Here is an 8,437-nt window from a genome sequence, read left to right on the forward strand (position 1 = left end):
TAGAGTGTGGTCAGCTTGTTAAAATGTTTATGTAAGAGTCACTAAGACAAAAAAGGAATAGATATATTTGTAAGTTCAATGTTTTTATTTTAATTCAGACAAAGATGCGTGTATATACAAATGGTTTCACTAAAAATATGAGTAAATTCCGAAAAAAAAAACATATAAATCATGATGATTGCTTTTCCACTTTTTAATTAATGCTATATATAATAAATAAATAAATAAAATAAATATTTAATTTGATTATAATATACATAGTATACGAATTGCGATTGAATTGAGAAAGCAAAAATCATATTGTTTGTAATTGTTCGACATTTTTTTTTTTCTAAAAGGAAAAGAAGGTTAAAAATTATCTAACGAACTTTAGTCAGATTAAGTTTCATTTTCAAATAAATAAAAGACTCAAATGTTGTTTTTTTTTATCGAATTGTCTGTTTAACATAAAAAAAAAATTTGTATGAAATAATTTATGAAATAATAACTATGTGGTATATGCTTTACTCACTGTTGAAGGCCGTAGTGTGACTTATGGTTATTTATTTCTGTATCATTTTGTCTCTTGTGAAGAGTTGTCTCATATCTCCAATCATACCACATCTTCTTATTTATATTGGTTGCATTTAGTAAAAAATTATTATCGTATTGAACTCGTTTTTGTCCTGAAATATATTGCTAAAACGTGTTCTTCGTGTGATAATAAATTTAGAAAATGAACCATAGCTAACGCAAAAGATGTCCAAATACGTCTGTTTACATGCAGCTTGCAGAAAATAAGTTTGATTACGCGTTATAAATATTTTTTATCATATGGAAGTCGTATTTGTCCTGAAATATATAGGTAAAAAATTTTCTTCATATGATATAATTTTTGAAAATGAACCAAAAAAACAACCGCATAAGATAATCTCTGCCCAAACAGCCGAGGAACTGGGACCCACAAAGTATACCAGAATTTGTGAAAACGCTCCACGAACTAGTCAAGCTGGAGTTTGCCGACTTAAGACTCGCACTGTACAGCCAAGGCTGTTGCCCACTAATTGTTGTATCAATGCTGGCTTACAAAAAACATCTGATCAAAGAGATCGCCTTTTTTAAAAAAAAAAATAACGAAAGACAATTAATCAATTAGTAACGATCAAGAGACAATTGTTTTTTGGATAAGGTTGATTGAACATGATGATTGGGAAATTCCGAATTTGCAATAAGCCGTTGGTCACGTGCCGAGTGGCACGCGCTGATTAAAAAGTCATTTAACTTCAAAATAACAACATCTATTGACCAAACTTTATAAATGTGAGGTATATACTCATATCCTCTTACATCCATGTTCTTTGGGGTCTTATAACATCGTTTTAATGTCCTTAGTGTAAAAACTTACTTCCTAGTGCACTAAGAAGTCCTTTGCGGTATATTTCTACACACCGCTAATGGGTCTGTATTAGTAGCCTGGTATAAGGCCAATTTTCTGTCCCTCCTTTTCAGTGGCAGTCGAAAATATTCCGACCGTATTACGGGCGGTCTCAATTACAAGACCTACCTCTCGTATTTAATGTTTATTTTGTTAATTTGTTTTCTTCCTGAACATACATTATTTTTTTTAGCACTGTTTAGGCGCACCCGACATTAATCAGTATATTACAATAGGAAATGAGTATCTCCAACATTCACTTGTCTCTTGAAGAATCAATATTGAATTTCTTCCATCCGCACCAAACATGTATATTAATGATGTAATTTGTCAAATGTTGGAGTTTGGCAATATACAATCAAAGTAATATAGCAATATACAACAGGCAGAAGATCTGAATTTGTAAATTGGTATTTTGATATCACCTGACTAGGACGTGTCTCTCTGAAATTTTCTGATAAACTTACACACACATAATCTGCCTTTTAATCGTAAAGTTATGAGATCTATAAGGAATATAGAGCTATAAGCCTAATTGCATGCAAGTCTTTACAAATTATATATTTTGGTATGCTCTAGTTGATTTTTTTTTATAGACTACTAGTCATTTGGTAGTTTTTTTTTTTGGTTTTTTTTTACATGCGGATTGACTTGAGTGTGATATATTATGTATCTTTTGTGCTGTATAAAAAATAAGGAGATGTAAATATTTAAATGATTCGTAATGAGACAACTATCGACCAGAATTTAAAATACCTGATATAAGAGTTGTGACTTTCTTACTTTCTTTATTCAGAGAGATCGTAAATTAATCAGATAAGCTGAAGGAGGGGTGGGGCTTCATACTAAAAGAAAAGAAAATAGCACTAGCTTTTTGTGATAAATATATATAATACATTCACAGCAGTGGCGGATCCAGAGGGGGGGGGGGGGGTTCCGGGGGTCCGCACCCCCCCTTTATTTTGGCCGATCAATGCATTTGAATCGGGACATATGTTTGCACCCCCCCTGCACCCCCCCTTTGCCCTGGGCTAGCACCCCCCCTTTCGAAAATTCCTGCATCCGCCACTGCACAGTAACAGACATAGATCATACGAGAAAATAAGCTCTTTGCTCTGTCAGATCCCGGCACTTTTAACTGTTTCTTGACGCGTGCAAAAAAAAAATGCAGTACCGGGTTACAGGTGCTCATTGACAAGTCATCATCTTTCGAATAAATGATCTTTAAAATCTATATGGTCGTAAATTTTAAGTTATAAAATCTAATGTTAAGTGATCTAAAATGTTCATTACTGATGAGTATTTTCGATTTTTCTGTATACGAGTCTAAGGTCGTCTAAAAGTATATATACATGTGTATTTGGCTACTGACTGCATAGTAGACTATTTATGTACCTATTCGGGGGGTCTGAGCGGGACGCGGGATTGTCGAGGCGGATTTTTTGTAAGCGTGACACATGTTCAAGTCAAATTATTGTGCCGTGAAAACGGGAAATGAAATTTAGCAGGACACGGGAAATTACAAAAATATCAGAATTGCTTACATACATAGTGTAAGCGGGATGCGGGAATCTAAAAAAAAAAATAGTAACTAAGCGAGATCCGTGAACAGAACCCCCAATGAGACCCCCATTAGTTGTGGCTTATTTTGGTCTTTTAAGTTAGTTTCTTTCCCCTACATTACTTGATCATTTTTGTAAAACAACAGCACTCGAGGTCTGACAGTATTTTACCAAGAAATGGACAAAATATTCAAAAAGAAGGCTTAGAAAATTTAAATATTGGTATGCACACATACTAACCTGTCAGCACAGACAACTATATTTTTGTTAACGCGTCAAACTCGTTTCTTCCACAGTGCGACAATCTTTACAATGTTGATGTTGGTGAAAACAATTATGACGTCTTGCAAGGCTATTTTATTTCTGGGACGGCACGCTTTCCTCCGACGAAGCCGAAATGTGAAACCAAATGAACAAGAAGTCTAACTTTTATAATAGAACTGAAAATAAAATTGAAAATGGAAATGGGGAATGTGTCAAAGAGATAACAACCTGACCAAAAAGCAGATAATAGCCAAAGGTCACCAATGGGTCTTCAATGCAATGAGAAAATCCCACAACCTGAGGCTGGGGTGGATTCAGCCATTTAAAGGAGGGGTTCCTAACCCAGGACAAATTGGGGGGGGGGGGGGGGGTTCCAACTACATGTCCCCATTCAAATGCATTGATCGTCCAAAAAAAAAAGGGGGGTTCCAACCCTCTGACCCCCCTGGATCTGTGCCTGTGAGTCATACTTTAGCTTGCCATTAAACAAAAATGTATACTAGTTGTCAGAGTGATAATGGACGTCATACTAAACTCCTCAATATAAAAAAAAGAAACTAAAATAAAAATCATACAACGGTCACAAAGTCCATAACTTCTGGCTCCTGACTTGGGTCCTGTATATATATATATATGTTCCGGACCATATGAGTATTTGGACCATACGCGTATGGTCATGACCATATGGGTATATACTCATATGGTCCGACCATACACGTATGGTCGGGGTAATTAACACTCTGTTACAGTTTACTTTTAATACTTCTAAACTCTTCATATGGTATGACCGTTCATTCAAAAGACGCTATCATATAGGTAATTTTATCGTTATATTATAATAAAAAGATAAGCTAAATAAAAATAAGAAGTTTCACATTGTTAATTTTACTTAATTGTCAAATTTAAAGTAAACACATTTTATACCGATGGTCATTACCGATGGTCATAACCGATTTGTTATTACGAGTAAATGGCAATATGTCGACTAAAAAATTAAATTCCAAAAATTTCTTAATGAACTGTTACATAAGAAGTCACTGGAAAGTAGCATACTATTAGTTTATTTAAGTTGTGTTGTGAAGATGGTGTATTGCAGTCAACCATTTTACGATATTTGAGATATAGAGCTTCTTAAAAACACTGTAGACATCAGAATTGCCAAAGACCTCGGTATCACTGTACGCAGCTGCAAAAAAAGGCTTGTTTTTCACTCGCAAACAAAATGTGTAAATGAAAAAGATCGTGCACAAAACTTGCAAATGCAAAAAAGCTATGATACCGTGTGGAAGTGAATGTCATCCAAGCCTACATGCACTAATGTAACTAGCGATGAAAACTAACTATGGCATCAATATTAAATTTTTACGTATTTTTTTTTTTATTATAAAATTAAAAAATTGTCATGTTTTAAACCATCACTGTTTTTTTTAGATAAAGTTCTTGTATTATTGAAACGTTTATAATGTAATTTGGAAAAATAAATATACCTATATGGTCCAAATACTCATATGGTCCGGCCCGTTAATAACCAAACGAGTATTATACTCATATGGTCGGACCATATGAGTATACGCATATGGTCATGACCATACGCGTATGGTCTAAATACTCATATGGTCCGGAACATATATATATATATATATATATATGTTATTGTACTATTGGGATTTGGATAGTCTCAAGAATGCTCTCACCAATTTTTATGAAACTTTGGTGAATCGTTTTTATATCTTGCATAAACTCCCTTTTCATTTTCATGACCCATAGTGGAGGGGTCATTAAGTTTAACACTTGATCGTCTGTCCATCTGTCCCAAAGTTGTTTTTTGTTCTCTTACAGTACTTTAGTTTGCCTCAACCAAATTTAATTAAACTTTTACAAAAGCGTGTTATCACAATACTCAGATCAAGTTTGAATTTTGGTGATGTCAGTGTTACTGTACTAGAGTTATGCCCCTTACAAATGGGAAAAAAATGCTAAATTTTTGGTTTCCCTTTCTCTAAACTTTAGTTTGTCTCAACCAAATGTTATGAAACTTATACACAATCACCACAAAATACAGATTAAGTTTGAATTTTGGTAGTGTCTCTTTTACTATTCATGCTATTCTAGAGTTATGTTCTTTAAAAATGGAAAAATGATAAATTTTTCGTTTCCGGCCTCTAACTTGAGTTTACCTCAACCAAATTTATTAAACTTTAAAACAATACTTTTTACCACAAAATCAGATCAATTTCAAATTTTGGTAGTAAAACTTTTACCGTTCTTCAGTTATGTTCCTTTAAAACTTCAAATAATATGCAAGCTGGAGTATCATCCCCTATTTATCATGTATATTTTTGTATAAGATGCAGAGTTAAGGAACATTAGTTGTTGGAAAGTTATTTAAAATCTGTCCATTTTCAAACTTTGGAAGGTTTTAGAAATGTATTTGTTAAAAAATCACAGCTTTAAACTTATAGTCACTTGAGATATCTCTAAATGGAGCCAAATTATCTTCATGTTTTATGTCAATGAATACCACTGTGTGTGCATGTCCTTTTTTTTTTGGAGGGGGTTGGGGGGTCTTATTTGCGCAGTGCTCATAGTTTTTCTAGTTGATCATTAAAATTCATTTAAAGCATAAAGACCAGCTAAAAGGACAACAAGCTTATCAAGCACTCATGGTACAGATTTTTATTAAACACACATTAATATACATCATGTACATTAAACAGCAAAAAAAATATTGATGCAAGATGTCATTCCATAATAACTTTTACTCTTTTATGTATAGGACAAGAACTATAGAAGATACAGAGAAATTGTAAACAGCAGTAATGATAGGCAATTTAAAATTTGCAGAAGCCATTTAACTAAACATAAATGGTAAGACCACTTTTATTTTTAAAAAAGTTATTGAACTTGAAAGATGATTATCATGATTACTATAAAAATTAAAAGATGTGGTATTATGTTAAATATCAAAACTATTGATCATGGCTTTGAGAAAGCAATTGTAGGCCTGTGACGACCTTCAATAATGAGAAAATCCATACCCTATAGTCAAAAAAGGCAGCTATAAAAGACCCTCAAATGAAAAATTGAAACAATCCAAACTGTAAAACTAATTGCCTAGTTTATAACAAAACAAATTACAAAAAATAAATATGACCGGTATGAAACAAAAACAACAACCACTAAATTTTAGTGTCAGACTAAACTGACAAAAACTACAGGCTCTGAACTATGGACAGGCACAATAGGAATATGGCAAGGCTATACAAAAATACGATGTGGCATGATTGCCAATAAGACAACTCTCCACCAGACAACCAATGATGTAAATTTCCTGCAAACACAGACTGGACTACTGTTAACCAACTAATTTTTCGTGAATACTTTATTTTGCGTTTTATACTTTCTAGTCTACATCGCAGCTATTTATTTTTTGCAATTTACAAGTTTTCTTAATGTATTTTAATAAGGAAAGATTATACATATGAAAAACATTGGCGACGATTTATATGCGCGTTATATTTCTAAATGCGAAAATAAATTGCTTGTGAAAATAAATCGCTCGCAAAATAAGTTGGTTTACAGTAAGCAAGAAATTTATACATTTCCCTTAATTGAAAAGACACAAAGTTAAGTACTCACAGTAACTGACAGTTTAAGTTAAAAATCCATAAAAACTAATGCATGTAATAAAAAACGGGTTTATAGCACTCAACCCTACCCTAACTTTAGACAGTGGTTTAACAGCTCAACACATATATATAAAGAACAAACTGCCTCAACTTGAAAGATTGATAAATGCACAAAATCAACTAATATAAGAACTATAGACAAAAGCATTCGCAAGTAAGAAAGGAAATATATTTAAAATGTTAATAAACATGACAAAATAAACTTTTATTGCTGTTTCTCTCTCCATTTATAAATAACATTTTATTTGTTTATTTTGTGTATTTATAGGTGATCAGACATCTTGGTTTTCATGATCAATAGGTCATTACTGAAGAGGAAACTTAAAGTTGAAATTTATCTACATAGTGTGCAATTGGATTAATCTGAACTGGAATGTGTGCTTTCCTGCAAAGAAGAAATAGGAAATTTCATCATAATCACACGATGATGGCCATAAACAAAATGGAGTTCTATCATAGATACACAAAAACAACTATTGTAAAAAAGCAACAACATATATATATTAGTCGAAAGAAAGGAGAAATGCAGAAAAAATACTATTTTGTTGTTGAAAAAAGGAACACCAGTTTTATTCACTTATTTACATCGCTCCCTCATATCATATATACGGAAGAAGATCATTGAAGAACAATTTGCAAAAATCTTTTCTCTTACAATGTCTTAGAATTGAAGGAAAATGTGTAGTGAATGGAATAATGTATTCACTGAATTCTTACGTAGTGGATTGAATAACTGTACACAAGCTGAAACAGTAGAAAATTTTAATTTAAAATAACAGGAAAAGTGTCTATTTTATTATTTAAGGGCATACGATACAGTTACAGGGGAGGTAATGACGTTGCTAACGTAAAATGTTATTTTCTCGACGTCAAACTGTGACATATCGGGAAAAGATGCTTTTTTCGACTGATTTTTATCATTCAAACTGATTTAATTTGAAAACGAGTGCATGGACCTCTATTTTTTAAAACGACATTTTGTTTCATTTTCTAGGAAGATTATGGGGACCAAGTTTTATAAAACTTTAAATAGTGCAATTTTTTTAATTTTGATAAATATACAGCTAAAAATTATGTTTTTTTCTCAATTCATGACTATTTCATAAATATGAGTTATTTCTGAATAAAAAATGCATAAATTTTTAGGATACTTTTAAAATACGAAAATTACAAATTATTTAACAAAAAACAATTTGTGTTTATCTTTTAAAACAAAAAAGTTACGGCTTTCATTCGAAAGCAAAAATACGGCCACAAATCTGAATTTTGAGCAAATATACAAAAGTTTGACCTCATTTAACTCAAAAAGTAGCACATGGAGGTATATTTTTTATAACATATTTGATTTAATCAGGCATAAAATAGCCTATATGGAAATTTTCATCAAACTGTAAATACAGGATCAAAACTGTATTGTATGCCCTTAATCTGCAAATATAAACAAATTATTTAGAACACCACAAATGGTATGACATTCAAATTGGTTGCTTATTAATATATTGCATTGA

General features: G+C 32.1%; 1 long non-coding RNA gene across 1 annotated transcript; it reads left to right on the forward strand.

The window, feature by feature from the left end:
• The first annotated feature begins 2,775 nt into the window (after positions 1 to 2,775).
• Positions 2,776 to 7,925, forward strand: LOC139491802 (uncharacterized). The gene is made up of 3 exons (XR_011656644.1): positions 2,776 to 3,198; positions 6,017 to 6,108; positions 7,198 to 7,925. It is a non-coding gene; the product is annotated as an uncharacterized lncRNA (long non-coding RNA).
• The last annotated feature ends 512 nt before the right edge of the window (positions 7,926 to 8,437 follow it).

Source organism: Mytilus edulis, chromosome 10 (assembly GCF_963676685.1).
Source record: "Mytilus edulis chromosome 10, xbMytEdul2.2, whole genome shotgun sequence".
In the NCBI taxonomy this organism is placed as follows: Eukaryota; Metazoa; Mollusca; class Bivalvia; order Mytilida; family Mytilidae; genus Mytilus; species Mytilus edulis.